This window comes from Rattus norvegicus, chromosome 7 (genome assembly GCF_021556685.1).
Source record: "Rattus norvegicus strain SHRSP/BbbUtx chromosome 7, alternate assembly SHRSP_T2T, whole genome shotgun sequence".
In the NCBI taxonomy this organism is placed as follows: Eukaryota; Metazoa; Chordata; class Mammalia; order Rodentia; family Muridae; genus Rattus; species Rattus norvegicus.
Window position 1 is genome coordinate 60,247,501 of NC_141540.1, and position 10,531 is coordinate 60,258,031.

Here is a 10,531-nt window from a genome sequence, read left to right on the forward strand (position 1 = left end):
ATGCAAATTAAAACTAATTTGAGATTTCAACCTACCCCAGTCAGATGGCCAAGACCAAAACCACAAACGGTAGCAGATGCTGGTGTGGACATGGGGAAAGCAAAGCACCTGCTCATTGCTGGTGAGGATATAAACTGGTACAGCCGGGACAGCAGTCAGTGTGGCTGTCCCTCAGAAAGCTAGAAATAGATCTACCTTATGATCCATCTCTTACACCGTTCTTAGGCATATACCCAAAAGACTCTGCATGCGATTGTGGGGACACCTGCTCAGCCACATTCACTGTTGCTCTATCCAAGGTAGTCAGGAGATAGGAACAGCTAAGATATGTCCATCTACTGATAAATCATATTCATATATATCATATACAATATATGATAAATCATATACATCACATATATGATACATTTTCACAGGGGAATGTTAACCAGCATAACAGAGATGAAATTATAAAATAGAGATGGAGGAATGGAGCTGGAAATAACCGTTCTGAGTGAGGTGACCCAGACTCACAAAGACAAGCATCGTGTTTTTCCTTTGTTCCTTTTGAATTTTTGTATGCGTGTGTTTTATTTGTAATACACGGAGATTAGGAAATTAGTAAGAGACCATCTGTAAGGGGTTATTTCAAGGGAGGGGAAAATAGAACACAGTGCTACAAAGAGGGGAAAGAGAATAATGGAACACGAGGGGTTAAATGTGACAGGGTAGGAAAGCAACGTTTAGGAGGGAACACAGTAAATAACACCAAAGATGTTCTGAAGACCTCACATGAAAAACTACTACTGCAGAAGCTTCCTAAAATAAAATAACATAAATAAAACATTCACATTTAGTTTACCCTTTAACTGGGTAAACAGATACTGCAGGCTAAAAAATAAAAAATAAAAGTGTCAGGAATGAGTTAGTGTTATTGGAATGATTTACAAATGATATCCCATAGACATGCAACATTACAAACTATTTGCTGTGGGTTACCCTGCTGAACTTAACGACAAGAGTCTATTACTAAAGAAACCACATACTTGAATTCTAGAACATGGAGAAATCAAGCTGGCATTGCTCTGGAAGCCTCATTCCTACTGGCTAGCTTTCCTAGCTATGCATGCTACTGAAGGAGAAAAGAAATTATCAGTCTTACTCAATTGTGAACCCTGAAGCCTGCAATAATGCTCTACCTGGCAAGATATTCCTACTGGTCTAATAATAGCCTGAATGTTATAGAAGTAACCAGTGACTGCTTGATTGATGGAACTCCACAAGATGGAACTCTTTTTTTTTTTTTTATTAACTTGAGTATTTCTTATATACATTTCGAGTGTTATTCCCTTTCCCGGTTTCCGGGCAAACATCCCCCTCCCCCCTCCCCTTCCTTATGGGTGTTCCCCTCCCAACCCTCCCCCCATTGCCGCCCTCCCCCCATAGACTAGTTCACTGGGGGTTCAGTCTTAGCAGGACCCAGGGCTTCCCCTTCCACTGGTGCTCTTACTAGGATATTCATTGCTACCTATGGGGTCAGAGTCCAGGGTCAGTCCATGTATAGTCTTTAGGTAGTGGCTTAGTCCCTGGAAGCTCTGGTTGCTTGACATTGTTGTACTTTTGGGGTCTCGAGCCCCTTCAAGCTCTTCCAGTTCTTTCTCTGATTCCTTCAATAGGGGACCTATTCTCAGTTCAGTGGTTTGCTGCTGGCATTCGCCTCTATATTTGCTGTATTCTGGCTGTGTCTCTCAGGAGCGATCTACATCCGGCTCCTGTCGGTCTGCACTTCTTTGCTTCATCCATCTTGTCTAATTGGGTGGCTGTATATGTATGGGCCACATGTGGGGCAGGCTCTGAATGGGTGTTCCTTCAGTCTCTGTTTTAATCTTTGCCTCTCCCTTCCCTGCCAAGGGTATTCTTTTTCCTCATTTAAAGAAGGAGTGAAGCATTCACATTTTGATCATCCGTCTTGAGTTTCGTTTGTTCTAGGGATCTAGGGTAATTCAAGCATTTGGGCTAATAGCCACTTATCAATGAGTGCATACCATGTATGTCTTTCTGTGATTGGGTTAGCTCACTCAGGATGATATTTTCCAGTTCCAACCATTTGCCTACGAATTTCATAAACTCGTTGTTTTTGATAGCTGAGTAATATTCCATTGTGTAGATGTACCACATTTTCTGTATCCATTCCTCTGTTGAAGGGCATCTGGGTTCTTTCCAGCTTCTGGCTATTAAGATGGAACTCTTATCCTGAACAGCTACTGAGGTCAAGAACCTATCACTAAACAAGTCATGGGTTAGAGAGAATTCACTACTATTACTATGCCAATTGAGCACCGGATTAAACCTATTCCTAATGACTTTTCAGGGTATCTATAAATCAGTGCATCTCTCAAACTTCTTTTGGCAGTAGATGATGACTAACAAAGAATTCCAAAATTAGTCAAGATGCAGGTACTAAATGATTATGGAATCCTCGGCTCTAAAGGAGACCCATGCACTCCTCTCAAGGCACAAGGATCTTTGCAGAACGGGGACAGAAAGACTGTGAGAGCCAGAAGCAGTGGGTGACCATATAGGAAACAATGTGGGGATTTTTGGGGGCAGGGGTTATACACAATAGGGTATTGAGATTTGGTCTTTTGCTATGCATTTTAATGCTAAATACTGCCCCCTAAGATCTAGTTGCCTCAGAGATGAGGGAACCCTCACATACACCAAATGATGCTATGGAACCTTGCTCCTTAATTTAAAACTATTGATTGAATAAAGATGCCCACAACTTATAGTTGGGCAGAAAAGGGGTAGGTGGAGTTTTGATTCCTGACTCTAGGTGTCTGAGGAGAAAAAAAGAGAAGGATGGGGAGAAGGAGAAGACACCATGGTTACCCCATGAGATCATGAAAACATGATCATGAGGGCTGGCCAATTGTAGTAAGAGCTGTTCAGATGGAGGATGGTAAGTTATAACTCAGGGTTATTGATAGGAAAGTAGATACTAATAGAGGGTAGATATCTGCGCAGCTCTAGTGCTTTAAAGGCGTATCATAAACATAAAGGTTTTGTGCCTCTTATCTGGGAACTAAATGATCCACGGCAGGGTAGAAACCACCCAACGGATATTAAATATTTACCACAACAATAGAGCAGTTTCACATATGAACTTGGCAATTGTGACAGCACACCCAAGATGTCCACAAGTTCAAGCCAGGAAAACCCCCACCCTGGAAGGGAGGATGTGGGCATAAGAAAGTCCTACCATAACCTGAGTAAGCTACTGGTAATTCATAGTTGCTGGAAGACAGCTAGTTTAACTTAAGTGTGTGGCCTTCTGATAGCATTAATATGCTCTAGTGAATGACCCCACACCCATGAGCATATAGGCAACAATAATTGGATTTGATGGGCTTTTTAAATTAGAGCAAGACGCAAAGTTCGTTGGGTGAGGGAGTGGGACATTGGTCCGGCAGAAGACAAAGGACAGATGAATATGATCAAAAAACAACATATGAGGTTCTCAAAGGCAATAAAAATGTCATAAAATCAGACACAGAGCAATAAAGACACCTAACATTTTTTCTTAGCTCTACATGTAGGTGCACAGAAGCAAACATGCATGCTTACACTCGTGTGCACACACACACACACACACACACACACACACACACACACATTGTGTGTGTGTGACAACAAATTTAAGAAAAAAAAAAGACCATGAATTTGCAACTATTTGATTTGGAACGAAAGCCAGAAAACAAGAATGACTTTTTATGCTGCACTTTTCTGTCACAAATGGTTCTATACTGCAGGTCCACAACACAAGTGCTAAGCCTCCCCACTGTCCCAAACAAAGCTGATTTTCCTTTGCCTCTCTACTTTTGAAAAGCTCAAGACTGCATGTATGTTTGTGTTTCTTTCTGTTGACTGTAGGTTTTGATAATGTTGCCAGTTCCCTTCTCAAACTGTCAAATTTTGTTTTATATTCCCTCATTCTTTCAACCATTTTAAGGGGGAAAATGCTAATTACCACAGGCTTAATAGCAGTTTTGAACTGCACCAGAACACAGGGGTCTCGCGAATACCTGTCAGCGCAGAAGTTTTCAATTACCATAATTTCATTCCTAATTCAAATTACCATAATTGCTCTCCATTAATGCAACTTCCTTAAAGCAAAAAAAAAAAAAAATCAAAGAAGCTGGCACCCACATCAGCTTAGTTGACTTCTTGCAAAAAAATAAATAGATAGCGCCTGTCCATTTTGCAAATAGGATGATGATAGTCCGGAAAAGATGTGTATCAGTGCTCTGAGTTCATAAGAGCTATCACATTATACAATGATTATTCTTTAAACACCTGTGCAACTGAAAGCTCTCCACAGCTTCCTTCTTCTCCTATTCTGGATGAGTCATAAGCTCAACTCTTCTGATTGTCGTAGCAGTTACCACCACAAGAAAATCCAATGTATGAGATTCTTAACTGACTTTGTTCTTACAAATCCATCTATTTCAATAAAACATACTTTTAATTTGCCATCATCAGCTCCACTCTTTTTTCTTCTTCTTTTTTTTAATTGGATATTTTTAATTTACATTTCAAATGTTATCCCCTTTCCTGGTTACCCCTCCGCAAACCCCCTTCCCCCCTCCCTGCCCTGACATTCCCCTACACTGGGGGGTTGAACCTTGACTTCTCCCCCACTGATGCCCAACAAGGCCATCCTCTGCTACATATGCAGCTGGAGCCATGGGTCTCTCCATGTGTACTCTTTGGATGGTAGTTTAGTCCCTGGGAGCTCTGGTTGGTTGGTATTGTTGTTCTTCCTATGGGGTTGCAAGACTCTTCAGCTCCTTCAATCCTTTCTCTAACTCCTCCAATGGTGAGCCCATTCTCAGTTCAATGGTTGGCTATGAGCATCTGCCTCTGTATTGGTCATGTCTGGCAGAGTCTCTCAGGAGACAGCTATATCAGGTTCCTGTCAGCAAGTACTTCTTGGCATCAGCAATATTGTCTGGGTTTGGTGTCTGTATATGGGCTGAATCCCCAGATTGGGCAGTCTCTGGATGGCCTTTCCTTCAGTTTCTACTCCAGACTCCAGACTCTGTATTTCCTCCTATGAATATTTTTGCTCCCCCTTCTAAGAAGGACTGAAGCATCTGCACATTGGTCGTCCTTCTTCTTGAGCTTCATGTGGTCTATGGATTGTATCTTGAGTAATCTGAGCTTTTGGGCTAATATCCACTAATCAACTCCACTCTTTGATCAATTCTTTTTTTATTTTTTTAACTAGGCAAATAATTTTATTACCTTTTCCAAACTTTATTCCTAGGCTTCTTCAGCTTAATTTGCCACAAAGAATGAATTAGGTATAAGCAAAACCTGAAAAGAGCTGCACTGTCAGGGAGGGTGGTGGTAGGCTTAGAAAATATTTTTTAAAAAGCAGTCATGATCTAAAATAGCAGCTCCTCTAACTTCTGCAGGGTCACTGACCTTCTCCAGAAGTTGCTTCAGTTCAGTCTGCCTCGTTTTTAGAAACCTCATCAAAATTCTCCACCAGCTCTGGAACTTCGTCATCTTCCTCCTCTCCAGGAGCAAGTGGTGCTTTCCCATCCACAGATTGTTTGGGCAGAGCTTTGTCCAGTCTCCTTAAGCTAGTCAGACTGTCTGCACCAAGCTGGCTGAGGATGCTGGGAAGCATTTCTGTCAGCTGCTTCGTCTCAGCGTGGCCTGTCATGGGGAAGGTGTTTGCTGCCGGAGACGACTCAACTTTTAGGGTTGTTAAAATGGATCACTGTTCCTTGGTTTGTAAACATGTTCGCCTCTTCAATACCAGAGGCGTTGTTTACCCCTAACTTCTTTAAGGAGAACTGCAGTTTTCTATCGTCTGCTGTGGCCGTTCTGTGAACTACCTTCTTCTTTCTACGAGCAGTTCCTTTCCCACCAATGCACATTTGTGCCTGCAGTTTGGCGAGTTTTTCCTGGTTTGTGATCATTTCTTTCACCTTGTCGGAGTGGAAATGGGGCCGTGCTGGGGACTAAAGTTCACACTTAGGGCATCTTGAGTAGAACAACTGAGATAAGGTGCACACACGCAGCTAGAGGCATTATTGTTGTTGCTATTATTATTATTATTATTATTATTATTATTATTATTATTTAATCTGCACACAAAGTATTATAGTATTATGTATCACTATGGCATTTTTTTTATTAACTTGAGTATTTCTTATATACATTTCGAGTGTTATTCCCTTTCCCGGTTTCCAGGCAAACATCCCTCTCCCCCCTCCCCTTTCTTATCGGTGTTCCCCTCCCCACCCTCCCCCCATTGCCGCCCTCCCCCCAACAATCTAGTTCACTGGGGGTTCAGTCTTAGCAGGACCCAGGGCTTCCCCTTCCACTGGTGCTCTTACTAGGATATTCATTGCTACCTATGGGGTCAGAGTCCAGGGTCAGTCCATGCATAGTCTTTAGGTAGTGGCTTAGTCCCTGCAAGCTCTGGTTGCTTGGCATTGTTGTACATATGGGTTCTCGAGCCCCTTCAAGCTCTTCCAGTTCTTTCTCTGATTCCTTCAACGGGGGTCCTCTTCTCAGTTCAGTGGTTTGCTGCTGGCATTCGCCTCTGTATTTGCTGTATTCTGGCTGTGTCTCTCAGGAGCGATCTACATCCGGCTCCTGTCGGTCTGCATTTCTTTGCTTCATCCATCTTGTCTAATTGGATGGCTGTATATGTATGGGCCACATGTGGGGCAGGCTCTGAATGGGTGTTCCTTCTGTGTCTGTTTTAATCTTTGCCTCTCTCTTCCCTGCCAAGGGTATTCTTGTTCCCCTTTTAAAGAAGGAGTGAAGCATTCACATTTTGATCATCCGTCTTGAGTTTCATTTGTTCTAGACATCTAGACATTTTCTAACAAAGTGTGTGTTAATAGAGTCTCTCCCCTCCAGAGTCTTCCCACTGTCATGTGACATGCAATCTTTTACACTTCCTTAATACTATTTTTCACCACCTCTTGGTCTACAATCTGATTTTTTTTTTAGGCCTTACTCCCATTTGTATCCATATACAGATAGATATAGGTATGGATTGACATAAGCATATTAGGAATGGAATTACAGTAACTGAACACTTCTTCGCTGATGGGTGTTAGTAAGACCCCAGTGTTCTGTACAGTTCAAAACTGTTATTAAACCTGTGGTAATTAGCATTTCCCCCTAAAATGGTTGAAAGAATGAGGGAATGTAAAACAAAGTTTGGCACTATCAGATAGGAACTGGCAACATTATCAAACTCTACAATCAACAGAATGAAAAATAAATAAGCATGCAGTCCCAGGCTTTTCTGTGTGTGTGTGTGTGTGTGTGTGTGTGTGTGTGTGTGTGTGTGTGTGTGTGTGTGAGTATATTGTATATCTAGGAGACATACATAAAAGAAATCATAAGTTTTTTATGACTCAGTTATAGTCAGATTGCTTCATATTATACTTATTAGATCTATGTATTTTCTTGAAATTTTCACAATTTCATTTTTCTTTACAGATGAATAAAATTCCATTGTGTATATGTACCACGTTTTCTCTACCCATTCATCTGCTCCATATAAGCCAGTTCCAGGGCCAGCTCTACTGGACGTAGGACAGCAGTAAACTCGATGTGCGAGTATCTCTGTGATGGAGCTTGAAATCTTTGGAGACGTTCCCAGGAGCGGTCTATCTGGGTCCTGTGGTTGTTCTATTTTCAAGGTTTGCAGAAAACACCTTGACGATTTCCATAATGGAAACTGACCATCAGAGAAGTGAAAAATCATTCCATTTCTAATGACTTTTATGTTCCTGGACAAATCATAGCTGTGTTTCTGTTACTGACATGAGACAAGACATCTTACCAGAGTCAGATAAGTTGAATATTAATGCTGTGCCATCTCTGGGCTAACCTGGGAATTTCCCTAGGAAGCCATAGTCTTGTGATTTGGAATACTGGCACTTCCTTGCACTTGAACTCCGATGTGTTGCCAGAAGAGAGCAGCAGGAGCAAAAGGTCATCTTATCGAACTATTAAAGTACCTGGTTTTCAAGGGGTGAGTAGATAGTCCTTTAAATTAACAAGTAAAGCGGCAATGTATTGTCAATAAGTTTAAATCAATCCATATAGCCTATTTCAAAGAAATTGTCTAAGTAGACTTGTAATAACGGGTTCATTTTAGCTTCTTAAAAAAATATGATCAAAGTCATTGGTGTGTCTCAGACCTGCAGAGCCACTCCATGGTATCCCGTATTTCAGTAAACTATTCAAGAGCCACAGTCGCTTTGAAGGTTGAAAATTTGGCATTTTCAAATGCCACAGGCACCTTTAGGATTTAGCTCCAGGCAAAACCAATATAGAAGACGGGAAACAGAGGGTGGCGCAATTTGTTGCCTCGGGAGGCTTCAGTGAGAGAGCATCCGCTGACTCCCTATATTAAATCAAAAAAAAAAAAAAATCTAGTCCAGTGAATGAAGTCACAGTTACAGCTACACCCTGGGGCTCTCACAATTTCTCTATTCTCCAGTTGTGTAGCTGTCTCCTCTAAATTGAAACATTCCCTCTTGGAAGGAGGACGAAGGATCATAAGACTGAGGAATCTCATGAAACAAGACTTGGTACACCCCTCCCCATGGTGACAAAAGCACTAAACAGTTGCTGGCGGATGGGAAACTCTCTGAGGAAGTTTTCTGCAAGCTAGGCAAGGTGTTTCATGGATTCACATTAGGGTGGAGATTTTGATGCTGCACTTACCTTGCAACCACACTTGTTACCCCAAACAAGCCCCGATGGATGCTCCTGTAAGTAGCCCAACTGAGTAAGCTCATGGACTCACCAATCTAGACTTGGCTAGAATAATTTCTTGGTGTGTCATTAATGCCCTATTTGGGGTAACTAAAGAATTATTCACATCTCCCCAGGAAGTCAGGCAGAACACAAGCACTTCAGTATATATTTAGATTGTTGAATTCTGCTCCTCAATGTTTTATAGAAAATTAACACTACGGGCACCAGCGATTTCATGACATAAGATAGACTTTTATCAACAATAAGCAGGGTCTGCATAATTGGAAATGACTTTGCCAGTTCAAGAGCAGTTTCAATTACACAGAAAAACCTATCTAAAAATAGTAATTTAAAATATAGTCTAGGTTTCAACATGTTTCTTGGAAATGTTCTGGGAAAGCATACTGCTAGACTGTCGTATAATAGATGATAATCAAATTTTGTTCTTGCTCTTTGCTTAAAGTTCCTGTCCCTTCATGGATGTGATCTAAGACTCGTGACAGAAAAATTATAATAGAGATGCTATAATTAGATTAAACTGAGACTATACATCAAATATCTAAACATGTAAGCCTAGCTCCCAGGTTTGACTTCATTCTGCATAGTCTCAGAGTGGATGTTGTTCTATTCATATATGCAGAAGTTCAGGTCACAGTTAACTCATAAATTTCAAATCCACCACCTATTGTTTAGAGAAGAGAGTGTCCTGTTTGTTGATTAGACAGCACCACAATATAGAGAAATATATGTCTCTCTGTCTCACTGAAATGCCCAGGAAAGCCTAGGTTACTGTACAGAAAATGGAAGATGTTCAATGGCTGTCTGTTGAATTCATTAATTAATGGGAAGAACATATAAATATTGATACTTTTACAATATGGAAATTTCCACTATATTGGATCTTCCGCATACCCCAGTAAGAGTGTGGTGTATAAACCAGACTCAGTGGTATAAGTCTATAATATAGGCACTTGGCAGGCTGAGAGAGGACTGTCAGGTCAAAGCCAGCCTAGGTTACACAGTAAAACCCAATCTAAAACAAAAATAGAATTAGTAGAGTCAAATTCCAAACAAACAAGGATCCCTGAAGGTCAACATTATAGACATATTTACTTCAAACTTTCCAAACTAAAATGGGTCTAAAAATATATTGAGCATATGTATGGATGTTCAGGCTGGTTCCAACTTTTTACAATTATGAATAGAACAATAATAAAATGTATCTGTAATAAAATGTAGAGTCCTTTAGATACAGATGGTTGTATGGTGGTTTCGATGTGTACTATGTAATATGAACATTATATATATGGCAAGTTAAATCAATGTATCTCATCTTTGACCCCCCACCTCTCTAATATACATTTCTCTTCTCTCTCTCAGTCATATTTCTCTTTGGCTCTCCTTTATTCCTTCTGTTTTCTTTTATTTACCTCTTTCTTTTAATTAATCTAAAACAAGAATATTTTGGTGCTTTTATATTTATTTTTAAAAGTCTTAGGATTACCATGTTTGATTTTTTTAAAGTAGGTAATTTCAACATTTTAAATGATTTTTTCCTTAGGAAAATATCTGACCTTGATTACTTAGGATTTTGGGGAGTTTGTTTATTTGTTTGTTTGTTTGTTTGTTTGTTTGTTTTCTGGGTTCTCCTCCTCCTCTTCCTTCTCCTCCTCCTCCTCCTCCTCCTCCTCCTCCTCCTCCTCCTCCTCTTCCTCCTCCTCTTCTTCTTCTTCTTCTTCTTTTTCTT

General features: G+C 40.6%; 1 long non-coding RNA gene and 1 pseudogene across 1 annotated transcript in view; one reads left to right on the forward strand and one right to left on the reverse strand.

The window, feature by feature from the left end:
* The window catches only part of LOC148004683 (uncharacterized), a 14,244-nt gene extending 4,102 nt beyond the window's left edge, over positions 1-10,142 (forward strand). Inside the window, exon 4 of the long non-coding RNA XR_015626123.1 lies at positions 7,516-10,142. This is a non-coding gene — a long non-coding RNA (uncharacterized LOC148004683). The remainder of the gene's footprint in view (positions 1-7,515) is intronic.
* Btf3-ps10 (basic transcription factor 3, pseudogene 10) lies at positions 5,492-5,978 on the reverse strand (annotated as a pseudogene).
* Positions 10,143-10,531: the final 389 nt, after the last annotated feature.